This window comes from Watersipora subatra, chromosome 8 (genome assembly GCF_963576615.1).
Source record: "Watersipora subatra chromosome 8, tzWatSuba1.1, whole genome shotgun sequence".
Classification (NCBI taxonomy): domain Eukaryota; kingdom Metazoa; phylum Bryozoa; class Gymnolaemata; order Cheilostomatida; family Watersiporidae; genus Watersipora; species Watersipora subatra.
Genome location: NC_088715.1, coordinates 26,264,963 through 26,284,975, shown reverse-complemented (window position 1 = coordinate 26,284,975; position 20,013 = coordinate 26,264,963).

Genomic DNA, 20,013 nt, shown 5'->3' with positions numbered 1-20,013 from the left:
TAGCAAACTTTATTTTACTACTCTGCTATGTAGAAAGGCTCAGTTACCTTAATTAATGGAAATGTATGCAAATCAAAATACACCTGCACGATAATCGACATCATTTCACTCTGCTTATTGGGCAACACTTTAAACTAAGAGTGAATGAAGAATTGCTTACACCAAACATTTTCCAAAAGGCTGGTTCTATATTTTTTTGACCTTTTCACAAGTAGTTAATTGATTTTTTAGGTATGGGTGAATGTATCATAAAATTAAAAATGTTTCTTGAAAAAAGCCTTGAAGTTGTGCTCTCGATGGTCTACATAGAACTAGCAATAACCTAAATGACAATTCACAAGTTTTACTATGATAAAAGACAAGTTCATCAGCTCAAAGCCTAGATTTGATGTTAATAAAGGTTTCATTGAACAGGGGTTCCAACTCTAGACTTTCAGTATGGTAGACCAACAATTTAACAAGTGAACAATTTCAGAACTGTTGCAGCATTATTATGTGGGATTATATCTCAAGGCACACTAAACTGCCAGGGTATTAAATTTCACTTCAATAAGAGCACTGTTCATCTGTCTGACTGTTCGTCGGTCTGTTTGAATCAAAGGTAAGAAGTTCGGGCAAAAGACTGCTTTAAATAAATTTTGAACTCTTGAAATTCAGCTCAGCGGCCGACACCCTACCACTTAGACTAATCCTTTGAACTAAGGCAGCTTAGAATTATTGTGTGCATACTTATTATTTTTGCTGAATCGGCATACCTGATAATTTGTTAACAGCACATTAGACTGCCAGGGTACTAGTTTACCATAAAAGACTAGAACAATTGTTAGCATTCGAGTGTAACTAAGGAGTTCCTGAACTATTAACTTTGAATCAACTGTCTTGCTTTTTTATTGTTGAATAATCACGTTAGATGAAGCAGATGCAGAAAAGTAGCCATAAGATCTGGAGACCTTTCTGATTGTCTGCGCTTCGATCTTATACAAATGATTAAATTGAATGCTCTAACTTAAATTTGTTCCTTACCTTAAACATCTGAAATAATTTTAAAAGTTTAAAATGAATTTTGAGTATGCCAGACTTTACTAAAAACTTACTTTGACAAATTGCCATTGGACTTTGTGGAGTTGTCTGCTAAGAACTGTTGGTTCATTTTGGTAAATAAGTTTTAAATAGACAATCTTACTGACAATGTTTATGTTGCTTTAGTTGATAAACACTTGTTAACATTTACATGTAGGTATTGCTTAAATCCACATGTAGTCTCAATTTTAGTATTTTACATTTCACCAATTCCATTTTTAATGCATTACATTAATAAATACAGCACAAATTAGGCAGGCCTACTCTCAAATCTCGCTAATCATACTTGGCAAGAACACAAGGTTTTGAAGCAATACATTAAGATATAGGCAATATCAAGCTCCAAAAACTTGATAAAAGTTTAAATTACTGGGGAATCTTGGAAAGGAAGGAAAAAGTGCTGTAAATCATTGAGTTTCGCTCAGTAATCTTGTTTGAAAATTTCCCAGAAGAATTGCATCTACAGATGGATTATTTAGCACAAAACACCTTCAAACAAGTAATATAAAAGAGATTAAATTGTTGTGAGAAGACCACTTAACCTTTTAACCTCAAAGAGTATACAAACTGCTTATTGCAAGATTCTGGACAAAGATGAAATCTTTACACACCGCTGAATTCACGCTTGTTTTGGTAGGTCAAATGTATTAATAAAATACATGTATTGCAGCTTATATATCGTATGTGTGATGCTAACAGGTGTGCTACCACAGGTTTACAAATATGTTTAATTGAGCTAAAATTATTCAGTATTTGATATTTATGGATGGCTTTACTTAAAAAATCTAACAGAACATTTTAGGCTGCCAAAGTTGTTAGTGTAGCTATTATTCTTGCTATTTAATTTAATATTAATTAATTAATCCTATATTAATATGTTAAAAAGTAAAACTATCATTGTTGCATGACATAGGAAGCCAAATTAAAATAATCTATGTTCATTACAAAGAAATGACTACACATAGTTAAAAAACAAGCTCTATGCAAAAAACTAAAGCATTAAGGTATGCAGACAATTTGAAAAAATTTTGCCTAGCTGGTTTTCAGCAAACATGACACATGTAGTATTTGGATGATGTTTCTTAATTTGTTTAACATTATTAGAAATGTTAGCCATTTGAATCAAATAAAGGTTAAATATGTATTGTTTAAATAACCCTTTTTGGCTAGCAGTATAGATACTAGGTCAAAATAATTAAAACAGCTAACAATGGTATTTTAAAACAATTGGTAAGTGTTGTATGCAATTTGTTTATATCACCTAAGTTTACAACCAGTAACTGTTAAACGAAAAATAGAAACGCAAAGCTAAATCAATCTTCAAACTTTCAATTACAGTTAAATAAACATTTAGCATAGTTGAAATGATTGAGAAAGATCATTTGGAAAAAACCAAACAATATTAAAACAAAATGTTGCTCTGTTTGTTTACATTTTTCCTGATTTGTCATTTTGTTGTAAGCTATCTACAGTTTTTGGCAGAGACTCTATCGGTGATTGGCGGAATGTCTGTGTACAATGAATGCTATTCGCTGACTACATTTGACTATCAAAACTTTCAAATTACTTCTACTGGAGATATCGTTACAAAAAGATCACTCAATGCTAGATTTGGTATGTAGATTATAACAAATGAACTATAATAAGTTGTTGTCAGTAGTGACAATACTAACTGTTATTATTTATATCAATATTAAGTTTAGTAATAACAACCAAAGATTAAATTTAAAAAAACAATTGCTGTTATACGTTTAGGTGCGTAGTAAAAAAATTTGCCTTATAGTGTACCAAAATCATTAATGGCAAATGTAGTAATTTTTGCAATGAAATCCTAAATAAGTTTTTTATGCGTATTATACTAATTAAATGAACTTTCTTTCCATTGCAACAAAAGATTCATCTAGTAAAATATTGTCAACTTGTTCCACCAGAATGTGCATAACAGCATCATTAACAATTTTGGTTAACTAGTTTAATCATAAAATTATAGTTCCTGTTTCATTAAACTAGAAATTAGTTCTTGCCACTTTTTTGTAATATTTCATAAGCATTTTTTGAAACGCCTAACTTTTGTTAGTTGAGCATTTTCCATATTTAAGGTTTAAACTTTGTAAGCAGAACTTTATTATACACTAATAGTTTCAAAAGAATTAAGAAACTTGGGAACCTAAGCAAACTGTAGCCAACTATAAAGCGAAACATGCCAAAAAACAGCTGATAGCTGCATGGTAATGATAATAAGACATAGAGTAGGCCTATAATGAAAGCTTTGCGGTTGGATTATTTTGAGAGTAGTTTTATGTCCAACAGGAAAATCATAGACTTACATATTAAATAAGCAATAGGGCTTGAATTATTAATCAGGAGTTTTGCAAACCCATCTTACTTCCAATAAATGTACCATAAACTTCTGAACTTAGATAGTGCTGATGAATATACAACGAGCTGCTCAGTTCTATGTCAATATATTTTTAAACAAAAGAACAAAGCATAGAGTTATTCTAACATCAAAATTTTCACAATACTAAGCTGGAAATGTAACAATCCTCAACATAAACCTTTTCTGTACTATTAAAAAGTGCTGTTTCAATTTAAAAAGTAATCGTGTAAATATGGTCCTTTTAAAAATTACAAGTAGTAAAGTGCAAAAAGGTTTATTCAATAGCACACCTTACATTTATCATCAATAAATATTCATAATATTGAAAATTTGTATTTTATGACAAAATATGCTATGACTTTTGAAATTATAAAAGTTGTATCTATATGTAACATATTGTAATGCAACAAAAATTATTATAGCGTAAAATTTCAAGATGAAACAAATTCAAAATGACTTCCTACTGCCGCATAGCATATTATGTTATTTACTAAATTGAAATCAAGTTATATAATAATATGTAACAAGAAGTTATATCTTATACGTAGTCGTGTATTACATCATGCTTTAAAACAACCTAGTACTTCGCCCGTAGGCTTTTTAGTTAGTTTCTACTATTTAGAACTATATGCATGCATAATGTGTTATTTGTCACAAGCTGTAGTGTGCTACTAACTTGAAGCACTTGGTTTATTACATACCACAACTAAGTAACATTTCTTATGCATCATTTTGTGACCCCTAATCTATCGGAGGTTTGGTTGTTCGTGTAAATTTACAGACTTTGTGATGAAAGCAGTCAACACCTCTCTCTACAGCAACAATCCTGAGCAAATGTTTGTATGGACCATCATTTCTCCTGACTACATATCAGCCAGCCGTATTTCACCTGCAAGCACTAAGCTTTACTTGTCATCTGAATGTAACCAGTAATTGACAGTTATGACGGTTAGTTACAACTTTTTCTATTTTCTTCTGAGTTTATTTCTATACAATCTGTTATAAAGTAACTTGGAATGATTTTTAAAGATTTAGCAAACAAGAAACTATAAAAATTTTAAAAAGTAGATTTGAAAATACATCAATAACTAAAGTTTTTGAATATATTATACTTATTCAACATTGTTCAATAATTTCCTGGCTAGTAATAAAATGTACAAATCTTTGCTGTCATACAGAATAAAACCAACATATTGATTGACTTGTAGGTTAGCGATAGCGCCAATGAGATTCTGACAAATGGATACTTTCTCAGGCATAATGTTAGCAACACAGAAACATTCAGGTACAAAAGCTATCTGTAGAATCATAAAGGCATATCATATATACCTAAATAGCCTAAGCTGCAAAATGACCGGCAACTAATTGCAAACTCTATGCGGAGAATCTTTGTATGGTAGTATTTAGATAATCCGTATTATTCACATGGTTAAGGCAATTTCTGAAAGCTTTAATACTAATGGGGAAAGCGACTTGTTAATATCTGGAGAGTTCAGATTTCTAAACTGGAAAATCCCCTGTCATACAGACCACGACCAAAGTGATAATGAAAAAAATAAAGGGTACTGATGGTTGAGAAATTCAATATAAGCAGTCAAGTGGCACTGCAGTGCAATAGGATAACTGCAATGGTAACTGTAATGTACTGGGTGTGGTTGTTATTATATGTAACAAACAGCAATAATGAAAGGAAAAGATTATATGTTTATTTCTTTCCCCCTGCAATAGAAGAATTGCCAAATTGACCAATATTAGAAGTAAAATGCACTGATATTATTAGAATAACCAATTAATTAATATAGTAATAACAGAAAACCAATGCACAATTTTGTTTACATTTCAAAACGTCATAGCTAACAATATCAAGAAGTTGTGATATCTATATAGATTTATAGAAACTCTATTTAAAAAAGTGTTTGGTCATGACAAACAGCAATAATGGAAGGAAAGGATTATATGTTTATAACTCTTCCCCTGCAATAGGAGAAATGCAATATGAGAAGTAAAATGCACTGATATGATTAGAATAACCAATATTATTAATATAGTAATACAGTAATAATAGAAAACCAATGCACAATTTTGTTTACATTTCAAAACGTCATAGCTAACAATATCAAGAAGTTGTGATATTTATATAGATTTTTAAAAAATCTATTTAACAAAACTATTTAGAAAAAATAATAACAGTAACATATTGCCCATCATCAATGTTGTTAGTGTGACTATAACACTTCAATAGTCTTCCAAACTTATAATTAAATATTGTAATAATCTCAACAGACTCGTTAGAAAAAAATATCATCGTCATTGTCTTTACTTTCACTGCTTTGGATATCAGTTAGAATACCAAAGTACTAAACAGTTTCCAATATGTCAGTTACTTTGAAATCGGCAAAAAAGAAACGATTTCAGAATTCCTACGTTAATTACAGAAACCTTCGGCAATTCGCCAATGCTATAGACTGGTGAAGTTTGCACGTTATTCTTTCGTGAAATACGCACGACTTAATGGTTCTATTCTCTGTCGCTCGGCGTTTCAATTGCCTGTCTTAATTTTGATAAACGTAAGGCTTAGCAAGTTTTAATAACGATTGTTGGCCAAATTAATCTGTCTATTTGTGTATAATCCGTTCAGATGGGTAAGTTTTAAGATACTGTCGACACTTTCCAAAAACTTGGTAATATATTTAAATAGGTTTATATGTGTTTTGTATCGTTATTATACTTAAACGACTCCACAGAAAAATGGTTAAATTAGTTGATGAGATTTCGATACAAGGGTTTGCAACGTTGGAGATGAATAATTTTCGTGAGTTGTGTGCACATGCATTTATCATAAAAACTCTCAAACAATTGCTCGGCTCAATTGGGATTATTTGCTATTTAGTTGTCATCATTAAACTAACAAGTATGACTTCTATTTTTTATATCAAACAATGATTACATTAAATTCCCTGTTTTTCAATATTTTTCTCTACCAATTAGCACCAATCATATGCATCTATTGATGAATTCTAGTACTTGTGACATTTTGATATTACATCTGTGATGTACATGTAGGTACGCTCTGAAGGGTCCCTCACTATGCTATGTTAAAGGTTGACTTGCAATAAAATTCACATTACAGTTATTTGGTATCAAAATATTCACCATGTCTTACTCTGTTGTGTTGTAAGTGCCAAATATGTGGAAATGTGATTACAAGCTCTTATAAGCTCAAAATTGAAAAGCCGCCGTAGATTGGAATCTCTTTATTTCGATGACGTAACCACGAAGTTTGGTTATCGTCATGTCAGGTATGTTCTCATGTAAATTGAAAGGCCAATACAAAGCCCAATATAAAACTTATCATAGTATTAGTTTATGACAAACACTTCGGGCTTTACCGAAGACCCCGTATCGAATATGGATGCTCGCTATTTTACAGTTTTGTTTCGGCCTGGTCTAATTGGCAAGTCGTAATCTGATCATGCGACTCAATACTTCTCAATACAAATAATTTCTGCAGCACTTTTCGATTATCACAAGTGACCAACAGGCTTGTCATGATTATCAGACAATGATATGTACTCCTTCAAGCTAAAGCTAAAAAATTAAACAAATTTTTACGGTAAGTTATAAGATATTACTGCTAAAAGTGACAGCATTACGATGACGATAAAATAGAAGCTTAAAAACAATAGACATAGTTTTATTGAATGCTTGAAATATATTGGTGAAAATTTTTCAACGATTAAGGTTGTAAGAAAGTGTAAACAGAAACCATCTCTCACACCTACATCACATTTGAGCCGTTTTGGAAAGGGAATCCAAATTACAGCGGTCTCGTGTGGTTGCAATTTTCTGTTCGTTTTTGAGCTTTTAAGAGCTTGTTATCACTTTTCCACATATTTTGCACCTACAACTCAACAGAGTAAGACATGGTGAATCTTTTCATATCAAATAACGGTAATGTGAATTTTGTTGCAAGTCAACTTTTAAGATACTAGAAAATGGAAATGTTCAGGTCATTGAACTTAAAACCCCTGGAATGGCAAGAGGTCATTCGCGAGTACGGAAATCCGGTTGACGCCATTATCAGTTAATGTTCAAGTTAATTTCATTGTGTTCAATGTGAGAAAGAAATCTAATTTCAGATTTAACAGCTATGGAAGGTCACGAATACACCGCTCAATCAAAGGAACAGACTACTGAGATTGCTACTAATAATTTATGTACGAGAGATAAGGGTGTGGGTGCACAGTGCTATTGCTATTCCATGAACTGCAAAAACCGCAAAAATGGACTTTTAAAGGAAAAGGCATGACATTTCACAAGTGAGTCACTTCTACTACTAGTTCTGTTACTATTGCTCAAGTCTACGACTACTAATAGTTGTGCTACTACTAGTTAGTACTTTAGTACGTTAGTATTTTATCAAATGTTAACTGTGTAAATGTTTTTTTCATTTCCTAGTTGTTGTAATAAAACTACATAATACTCCTGCAAATCATAAATTCCAAATTGATAGCGATAACTTGCAATTTAGAACACAAAACATCTTTTTGGAACAAAAAAAAATCAAAAAAATCGATTTAAATAAAAAAAATCAAATAAAACAATAGAAATCGATTTTTTGATTTAAAAAAAATCATCGATTTTCAACAACCCTGCCTACAACACAACAGGGTAAAACATGGTGAATCTTTTCATATCAAATAACGGTAATGTGAATTTTGTTGCAAGTCAACCATTAAGCTTTATGCCTAAGATGGGTGTGAATGACTTCCAGTGAAAATTGCTACATTTTCATTTTACATAGCGATATGGTAGCATTTTGAGCGGTTTTATTTTCATTTATTTTATTACTTGTATGGCTGTTTATTAAGAGTACTATGTTTATGTGAATAAGACATTCATTTTTGTTGATTTTATGTAATTGTTATAATTGATGCTTTTGTTTAGGGGGTTGGAATAATAATCCTACTGTTACTCAGTTTAAGGCTACCTTCGCAAACTTATCATCAAATGTGGTGCAGAATCAGATGCTAGTAAGACAGGTAATGTTACTGCTCAAAACGAGATTCTCATCATACTGGCTACTCCAGAAGTTGATCAGTTTGTGGAACTCAATGATTTCAGATGTCAAATTTCTGTTATAGGTAACAGTATAGTCTATATAGCTGGCTACATTGTGCAAAAGCTAACTAAAGTGCTGTCGTGACATTGGCCGTCAGTTGCTGGTTACCACTAAGTCAAATATCCAGTACCGACATCTCTATACTCTACTCAAGCTACAAAACAATGGAGGATTGGTGCGTCCATCAGACAATGTCATCAGGATCCTGCTAGTTGCAGATCAATACTTTCGTATTCATACAAAGCCAGATCCACTCCATTGTGTGGTGTATTTTATCAGTAGTGTAAGGTCTAGTGATGTGTTATGCTTTGGGAAACACCTTACGGATACGGCAGATGGCATATCCAACCACTGCGTCATTGATGAAAAACTTTATTCAGTCGTTTTATGATCTCCGACAGCATCATTATGCTAAAATCCTGCACTCAAACTGCAAGGTGCATCTTTGTGGCATACAATACTAAAGTAGTACTTTTTAAAGGCCAGTAACAATATAATCACTGTAATATTCATCTGCAGCTGTTGTTGTGCTGTTATTCCTAATCTAATTTAGTTCTAAGAAACTGATGCACCTTGGCTCAATATCCACTTCTATACAAATCTCCTTTTACACAGTTTCTGTAACGTGTATGTATAAGTTTAATCATCTGATTACACTAATTCCTGCATTTCCTTGTTTGCATTATTTTGATTATTCTCTATTACAACGGTTTTTAATTTCCGTTTAGTTGTTGCAGTAGTTCATTCCATCTTTTACAGATACTGTATTATACATATCATACATTCATAAGCTATTATCACTTAAATCTTGAAAACAGTTTCTGTTTTGACAGCATACCTATGTGTTGTTTTTATCGAAATACTTCATGTGCTATGTTTTTCCGTATGCATTTATGCATATGTAATATAAATTTTAATATAATGGAACAGTTGTTATTTGCCTGAATATATCATTTGCTGGGTTTATGCATTTGTAATACAACAGTTTGTATGAGTAACATGGTCCACGAAAATCTATTATACATCTACTTATCATTTGATATATCCTACTCCATATGTTATAAATAGGTTTTCTTCTATCAGGGCACTCTAAACGTTGTGTAGGAGTAGCTTTCATTAACACCCAGCTGGAAAATAACTATTCAACATGTACATTTCTGTCATTTTTCACCGTTTGTTTACAAACGGTACTAGCATTCGATTAGCTCTCCAATATGGGGCATACGTTTACATACTATTATCAACGTAAAAGTCACGTGATTGCCATTCCAGGGGTTTTCAGTTCAATGGTTCAGGCAGTGAGAGCTACCCAATCTCTGAGAACACAACTCTACAGATTCCCTGTGTATTACACTGAATATGACCTAAGGCTAAAGGTACAACAAGAATAAGTGAAAGCATCTGTTTTATTCAATTTCTATTTTTTCAATTGTCCTTTTGTTTCACAATAAAAAATAAAAGCAAGTTTTCACTTTTTTTTAAACTAAAAAATGCTGATTTAAACATTTTGGATGGTATAATACGTTTTTAGCTTTTGCTTCATGAAGTTCACACTACAGAATGACGTCTGAAAGCCAATTCTTAATGCATAGGGCATAATGTAGCACTAATATAAAAATCTAATAGCCTCATCACCTGTTATTAATTTTAGTGAAGCCTGAAATATTTTATACAGCAAACTGCCTTTTGATTTCGTTCTCTGTAACCTGTCTAATTTTAGTAACAACTTGCGAAAATTGTGAAAAGTATAAAACATATTTATTTTTACCACATAAGTGATACAAATGGTCAGAATTTTAGAACAAAAGATTTTAACAAGATGTTTTGTTTTGGCACTACCAAAACTCAATGACATGCAAGCAAATCTGCATTTTATACCAGAAGTTTGCAACGAAAAGTGAGAACTTGCTAAAGAGTGATAGAAATGTACAGCATTAATAACAAGCTTACATCATATGAAACTATCTCATCAATAAAAGAAAAACTTATGCAGAAGTAAAATAACATGCAAATAGAATGATTAAATTTTACTAACAGTGAAAAAACTCGGGAGGTTAACATTGTTGTTAACTGCTTCATTATTGTGTTACCATTAAGTAATCAGTTTTTAAAAATGTTAGGTAACTCTGTTTTTTTGGATTGCTTCTCCGACTTTATTACATTTCTTCTGAGCCCAATCTGTCTTCAACGTTTTCCATGGTTAGCCACTTCATGATTATTTTAAAGCTTGGTTTAAAGGTACCTCATTGCTGTACCTTAAAGGTTGACTCGCAACAAAATTCTCATTACAGTTATTTGGTATCATAAGATTCACCATGTCTTATTCTGTTGTGGTGTAGGTGCCAAATATGTGGAAATGTGATTAAAAGCTCTTAAAAGCTTAAAAACGACAAGCCGCCGTAGATTGGAATCTCTTTATTTATCTTATGTAGTCATTACAGTTTGATTATTGTCTTGTCACGTGATGTTCTCACGTGAATTGAAAGGGCAATAAAAAGCTCTATATAAACTTATCGTAACACTAGTTTTTGACAAACACCACACTACAACACTATAACACTACAACACTACAACACTACAACACAACAAAGTAGGACATGGTGAATCTTTTGATACCTAATAACTGTAACATGATTTTTTTTTAAATTCAACATTTAAGTTGAGTGCATCAGATGGGATGATTCATGGTTATTCAGGTTAGAACTGATTGAATGTGTAGTGTGTCAATTCTTTACTTTTCATGTATATTTCAGGTTTTTTCCTGTCAGTAAGGTCACATCATGACCTCAAACAGTTGTTCATCTGATGACCAAATCATAAGTAAGAGAAGGCAACAAGAGTGGACAACTCAAAATTTAATTAATTAAATCAAAATGTATTATTTAAGAAATTACGTCATCTTAGAGATTATGTTTTAGAATAATGTTGTATTCTTCATATTTTTATGCTTTTTAAAGCAACCTCAACTCATACACATCAAATTTGATTTTTGAAAATTAACACCATACTTTGGCTTGTGAGCTTTTTGAGAGTCTCTTGGTCCTATACATATATGATAATAAAGTTTGTTAAAGATCGCATTCAGTTATTTTGAGCCTAGTTTGCTATTACAACTATATGAACTCAATATACATAAATCTATAAGTTCTATTTTATGTACTTCTTCTTTTTTTTCAATACTTGTTGCTAAAACTTTTGCATATTTAAACAGAAACCAAAATAAGGTTGTTGATATTATCATACAGCATACATGTGATAAATATATAGTTGAAAACTTTATAGAATGAAAGTATTTTATCTTTTGATGAAATCAAGTTATCACTGCTACAATAGTTCAGTCAAAATAGTTAGGATATGCACGCAGGGTACATTATTACAATGTAATTACATGAATATTATACATACTATCAGATTACTCAATGTGATATTAGATTACTGTGTTTTATTTATTTTATTTTTAATAACTAATTTCAACTAAAATTGGTTAGTCAATTTAGAAATGAGAGCAATACAGTTTGTAAATAAAAATTTCATAGAAAAGCAATTAATGTTACGTATAAGAACATGAATTTATTGGCGTTGAAATTAATTTATGATGAAAAAAATAATTAGAAGTTGTCTGATCTTTGAAATTTTGTTCAAAGAGATTACAGCTCCAAACTTGTTACTGGTTTGAAGAAACATATGACTACCTTAACAAAAGAGATTAATGCAATTTCTGTCAATTCACTTGTGTTTCAAATATATGTTTAGCATGAAATAACTGCAAATTATCTATTCACCTCTCTGATCAAACATCTAAAACAGGATAATACATTGGTGAAGCATACTTACAGTTGTTCTAATTCATTAACTTTGCTTGAAAAGTGACTAATATCTATCGAGTGATTACGGTGTGCATGGACTGTGACATCATTTGCCATAATGCATAGATTTCTTACCTTCAAGACAGGCGGTTGCAGCTCATGGCAGTATGGTACATTTTTGTGACTCTATGTAACATAGCATAAAACTTTAAATTTAAAATATATGAACTTAGCTTATTTTGTACATGTACGCTTAAAATAGGATTTAATTTTATGTTACAGTTAATGTAAGCCTAATTTTGTTTTTATTGCCATTTTCGCTATATTTTCTCCTATGTGTTATGTATTATTTGGCTGTTGCCTTTCCTTTTGATTGTTTTACATTGATTAACGCAAAAAACATAAAAAGATCAAACTGCAAACTGATCTCCAAAAAACGTTGAGCACTTTTGTTATCATAAGCAGCCTTTTGCATTCTAGGCCTGCTAACTGCTGATTCAAAAACCTTGTTGTATGGTCGCATCTAAAATTTGCCTCGAATCTCAGAACTGAAACATGATCTGAATGTTTGTTGGATGACACTTTGTAGGTATGTTGAAACACTTACATGTCAAAGTATTACAGTTATGCTTCCTTTGGATCCAGACAAGTGTGAATAACTAAAGCCTGCAACTGACCCGCTGATGAAATATGAAAACTCAACCACTGGTTTTCAAACTCAGACTTCTGAAACATAAAATATTGCTACTCAGTCGCTGGTCAAATCATTGCTGTGATAATACCAACCTAGACGATGATGAATAATGCTGTCCAGTGATGAAATACAGAAGATCACCAACCCAGTCAATTACTGCTGGCAATATTGCTGGTGCACTGAACTCTGGTAGAATCTCAAAGTCTATCAACCTACTATGGTCATTAACTGTTGGTGCAATGTAGAATATATCTAGCTAACCAATGCTTGTACTCAAGTTGCATACGGACAATGAGATCAATGTAGTTTTTGGCCATTTATTGTACACAAAACCAGTGATAAACACCCTAACAGGTAAAAATGTATATTGCATGTTGATATTTTTCACCCTATTTCACAGAAAAATCTAATTTATTAATGCAGATCACAAAATATACTAAGTACATAAAAAACAATCGATATATTCTTAATACCCGTTAGGTTTAATTTAGAAGTTTGGTCACAATCCTGGTATAATATTTACCGTTGCTTTGTTTGCATGCTGTAAGTTTTCTTGATTTTTACTGATCTTGAGGGAATGAGTTTTGGCCGACACATTAATCAGCAACATACTGAAAGTATAATACCGTTGCCTCATCACTACATTTTGGCCAATATGAATCGCTGGTTCCCTTATCACTGTTTAGTGAGAAATTCGTACAATTTATGAAATAGTATGTGATTGTTATATGAGGTGTAATCAAGTGGGATTTTTGTAACACTGTTTAAATTTAGATCACAAACTAAAGAAGAGATAGGAAAATAACTTGAGTTGACTAGAAAGAGCTTTGTTCCAGCTGATTGACGCACTGAACAAGGTAGTTATACTCGTCATCAGTCAATATTATTCAACAGTACCCTTCGTCGAAAAAAAATAAACATCTATCCATTGTTTGAAAAAATAAAAAAATAAATTTACCGCATTCCTTTAGATACTCTAATTAAGGCAACAAAAAAACTAAGTTTACCGCATCCCTTTAGATACTCTAATTAAGGCAATAAAAAACTAAATTTACCGCATCCCTTTAGCTACTCTAATTAAGGTGCTCAAAGTACCCAAACAGGATTTACTAAATATTTAAAGAAACGTCTATCAATTTAAATTTTTTGTGTTGATTCTTCTAAAATTAATAGTTATCCTTATGTGTTTGGCCTTTTTACATGGAGTAGACAACTCTTGTAGCAATGAACGCCTAATGTTCATGTCTTAGCAATGACTAGGCATTTATGCATAAGCAAACAATTTAAATAAAAAATATATCTGTGCCTTTCTCAAAAATCCAGGGTTTTTTCTCATTTGTGTAACACAGAAAAAGCCTTCAAATTTAGCTAATTAAACACTTAGTTATTTTGTACAATTAAAGATTGTCTTCTCTTACAAAATCACAGCATTAGTGAGGGGATTCATTTTAAACCAAGGAGAAATCTCTATAGTTTAGTCTGAGCTCCTAAAAAGCAGAAACGAATCAGACTCAATCTCAAGAAACAAAAGCAAGTAGCCACGCAGGGCAGGCTTAAGCTGGCGCTAATACTACTGTAAGCAGATGGTTGATTATATCAGCTAATCGAATATTTTGCTGATGTTGGTCGTTTGCTGGTGTTAGTTACAATTTGTGCGACAATAACTAAACTTTACATCGATGTTTTATTATTTACTTATAATTAAACTCTCATACGGGGAAACGACTCTCATGCTGGTGTTTAAATGGTTACTCACCTCAAAAGTTTTAATAGATTCCATAAAAATGTGTAATCATTTTTTTATCATTTACACAATGGTTTGTTTCTGGCAATCTGACTACTAGGGTGTTTTAACATTGAAAGGAGAAATACTTGATCAGAATTAAAATAAACAGAAAAAATATGACTTCAAGAATGACACAAATAATCGCATTACTTTTGTTCTTTTTGTAATGACAGCAACTATTTTTGAACAAGTTGCAGGGTTATCTGTCTCTATTGACAGATATTTAACTTTTTTGCTCATAATGAAAGAAAAACTAAAAATTTAGCCTCAGATACCTCGCAAATGTTGTGTAAACATATGGGTACCCGATTCTGGAATTAATTTATCAATTACAACACTATATAAACACTATGCATAACTTTTGACATAGGCTTTGAAAAAGTTTACGGACATATTTTTTTTTAAATTTTAGTGGGACTCTAAACCGAGTTTGCCGATTTTAATTTTGGAACAATCTTGCAGCCAGGTCATCAAAAACAAAAAACACAACTTCAAATGATTAAAAATGTATACGGTTTTTGATGATAGATCCTAAGATTTAATGTGACTATTTAATTAGTCACTGATAGTTAATCTTTTATGCTCTTGCTGAATCTTATGCTGGTGTTTAGTAAGTTATTGAGTTAACACTAGACTGGTTGGTCAACTTGAAAAATTCTGAAGAGTTCAGTTTTTACAGTTGTATCTTTTTCTTCACACAATTTTACAATAGAGTTATTGGCTCATATTTTTGTCGCACAAATAGTGTGGTTAGTTACATTGTAAAAAACATAACTTCACTGCTTAATTCTTGCAGGATGACACTGGTTAGGGATTCAAATCACAGTGGGTTTATTGTGTGTTACTCTTACCAGTCAAATACAATTGACTCTCGCTTTTGCAGATTTCACTTCCTTATAACTTAAGTTGCCCAGACGTAGTCCAGATTTTTTACCTTTGTCTGATACGGCAGTATCTGCCAGAAGCAAGCCAGCTTTGACAAATAGCTGGCTTATGCAACAGATGATTGGAGCGACGTAAGGGTATGAGTTTTCCACCCGTTTTGCATTTGACTTGCCAGTGTTTACAAGCAATTTTAAAAGAATGGTTATCTTTGATTGTTATTTATTAGCCTATCTATAATTAATTTTGAATGTACAAACTTTTTACGTTTGAACATGACTCAGTCTGTACTAGTCTAAACACTTGAGGGTTGTCTGGAGATTGTGTTGTAAATCTATATTCTTTATATAAGCCTTTTTTGTTGGCACTTTAGTTTTTATTCTTGTGTCAGATTTATCCATCAATATTGAGCAAAGGAAATCAGTATTGCAGTAGAGATGTTCTTAGAACCCCCAGTTCTAGAGGTGGCTAGCTTAGCCAATAGGCTCAGAATCCCAAGGAACGTTGCAATTAACAATAGTCAATATATTCATTACAAAGATAAATACTCACATTTTAAGTGGTTGGGGTTATTAAGTAGCTCTGTGGGTCCTTACGAGTCACGGAACTATTATTAAGCCATATGAAGATATGACAATTGTTTTAGTAAACATTATTAACTCGTTTACAAGATAAGTGACTCAAAATTAGTGGTAGTTATTTACTTAGCTGTGCAACGCTGGGCAATCAGCTAGCATCAGGGCAGTATATACCTGTTTGAATATGGTACTGCGAGGGGAGTCCAGGAGGGGTACTGAGCACCCTCTCGGTGGGGGAAGGGGCTCCGGGGGTTCTCCCCCAGGGAAATCTTTAGTATAACTAGTCAAAATGGTGCAAATCTAGCACACTTGGCTCCTGATGGGGCACATGTTCTAACAGCAAATTTGACATTATAGTCCAGTTTTCTAAATATAAAACTGTTTATTGAGATTGTCTTTAACAAAGCTTATTAAAAATATAATGTGAATGAGAGCTACTAAAGGGGTTGACCACAGCTAGCATGAGGTAGAATTATTACCTGGTACAATGCTGAATGGTGTAGGAGACGAGTAGTCTCCTATGAAATAATTTAATTAAATAATATTGTAGAGTTAAAAAGTAAAACTAATACAGCACCATGTTAAAAATAGTGCACTTATACTATAGTCTACAATACTGAGCAAGTAGTAGTAGATTTAAATTTGAGCTATGCATGCTACATGCATAGCTAACCTTAAATTTATTTCTACGAACAAAATATTTTGTACATAAGCACACATTTACATATCTACTACTACAAAAAATACAACCATGTACAATTGTCTCTGTATGAAATGCTTGGAAGCATTCCTTTTGGTAGAGTCCAACGATATAACGTTGCCGTGCGAGCTACTAACACAACGATGGTTATTCTCTGTATATTCCAAGTATAATAAAAGTCTAAGAAGTTTACATCACTTCTATCATCTGAATTATTGTTATTCTAATCACACAAAAATCGCTTACGATCGGAGGATCAAATAATTTTTTTTTTACCGTTTTAAAAGTCGAGCTGATGTTGACTGGTATTTCCAGCTTTTATTCTTTTCCAAAGAGGCGCGATTTCTTTAGCACAAAGCAATGCCTTTCGGATAATCGTTTCATATCTTAATATATTGACTAACATCTTGTTGAAGATATTTAAAACTTACTAGAAGTCATATCCATTGTTTAACATTACGTGACGGCAGCTTTAAAAGAAACGTCTACCGAAAGCGACATAAATGCCATTTCCCCACACAACCGCTAAACGACATTTTTGTCATTTCCCCAGCCAAAGTGTTAAAATCAAGTGAAAGTGACGTGAATACCGAGTTTTGAGCCTCAAAAAATGGTACTACCATGGCAGTAGCTGCAGTATAGGAGGATACGGCCCTGGCTAGCATGTGTAGAAGGCAATGCTGAATAGATACCAAATGGGAGGCGGTCACCATTCACAAACCTCATTAATATTGTACTTAGAGAAAGTATGTAACTCACTTTACTGTTAGAAAACTTGACATCGAGGTGTTGCACCCTTGTAAAAACATTGTGCAAATTATTCAGCAATCGCAAGCAATTAGAATAAATCTGTTTTGTATACACATCTGGGTTCAAGTTCTTCTAGATAACTCTTTGAAATTTAAAAAACCATGTCACTGGCTAAGTTCCACTTGTTTGGTATTACAGTGGAACCACACACTGATGATGATGAGCCTAAGTGTTACACCTAACCTGTCTATAGTGCCTACTTCTGACAAGCATCTGAGTTTGACAACCCTCACCAGACATATACATGTTTTGGCGGACAACAGAGGGGACCACAATCAGTGATACAGAATCACTTATCAAGGCAAAGCAAAAATAAGTGCACCGAGCAAATTACCTCCAAACACAAATTGATCACATTAGAAATAATCAGAGGTGTAAAGATGCAATAGAGACCATCCAATACCAGTAAATGGTCATAATTTACAGTCCATGCAAGCAAAAGTACATGCAATCCACTAGCTAAAATTACATGCACCGAGTGCAGTGTTCCAAGATCAAAGTGTTGATTATTGCCTCAATAAACCACACCAATAGTGGGAAGCTCCTATAATGTTAACTAGAGCTATGGTGCTAAGGTCCTCTTAGACTTCTACATCTGGATGGACAAACCTTTTTTAGTAAGACGGCTGGATATCATAGATGTAACTAAGGACAGCAAGAAAGTTACAAAAACACGTATAGCAGTACCTGATAACTAGAAAATAGCCTGCAGAGAAACACAAAAAGTGGACAAACAACACTTTACACTCGAAAAGGATATCGATAAGTTTCGGTATGTAAAAACAACTTTACCTTTAATAGTCTTTAAAACATTGGGTGCAACAACTCCTGCTGGATAGAATCATTTTAATTTAGGATAATTACCAGTTTTTCTGCAGGAAGACGATAAATCTTGCCATTCTTAAATGTGTTCATTTATGGCTTGTAGAATATGTAAAAGTTTTAAAGTATGTGAATGTTGCAATAAGTGATTTTGTAGCTGAAAGGTTGGATATTTGCTATTAGTTGGCAGTTTATACAATAGTCCACATTATTGTCTTTAAGTTTCTATACATTTTTATTTGGTTTTGTGGCTGCCGTTGGCTTCTGGTGCCTTTGTGTTGGTGTATTTGGTCATTGAAGTCTGTAGAGCAAATACCTGGTGAAGTTTCTGACAACTGTACGGTCATTGGTAACCGTGGTTTGGTAGATGGTAGTTTTGAAAAGAAGCATGAAACAGTAATGAAAGCAAGCAAGAGACTTATCGAGAAAAAACTCACAAATCAAATTGCCAAAAACAAGCAATCGCAAAGGAGTAAGAAATTGCCTACTTCAAAAAAATAGTCTCAACAAACGCAATAATTTATTAACTTTTGAAAGTAGTTTCATTATATATCCATAAGAAATTTTTTATTTTAATTAGTTTAATGGTTATGTTGCATGAAAATGACATACATATCATTATTTATACAAATTAAGATAATTTTAAGTTAGTTTAAAAAGTCAAACAATTATTGCTTTTGTTGGTGTTGCAGTGCTTACTAAGATATGTTGTGTACAACAATATTACAAGCTTTCGTACTCTGCTCTTTTACCTTTGCTATCTGCTTTTGAGTATCCCACTACTATCTCTCTTACTTAGATGCAACTTAGCAGTGCCTGACTTTGGGTGGCATGCTTCATATGTGGTTAGCAACTGGTAAGTTGCTATAGTATGTTTGTTTGCTTGATGGCTTTTCTAGTCTTCTCCATTATGTTTGTTGGTTGCCTTATTACATACAATGCATAGAAATTTATTTCTGAGAAACAGTTCCCAGCATTGAACTGGCTTTGTAGAAGCTGCAAAATTGATTTCTTGCATTTGAAGATGGCCTTTCGTATGCAATTCTGCTTTATTGTTGATGTTGTTTTGCATAACCCTTACTAAGTACATAAACAATTGTACCATTTTTCTATATCCTTTCCAACTATAGTTGACATTTCTAAACCATCTATATGCAAAGTATGACATTTCTTAAGAATTGGTTTCTGAATTTATAAATACCAAAGCCATTTTTATTTCCTTGCTGTAAACTTAAGGAACTTGTATATGTGAATCAATACCCAGTTCCTCATTTGCATACTGCATGATGTCATATATGAGATATGTTAACTACACGTATATGCTTTATCTTTTAGCCTCCCTTATACTGATAC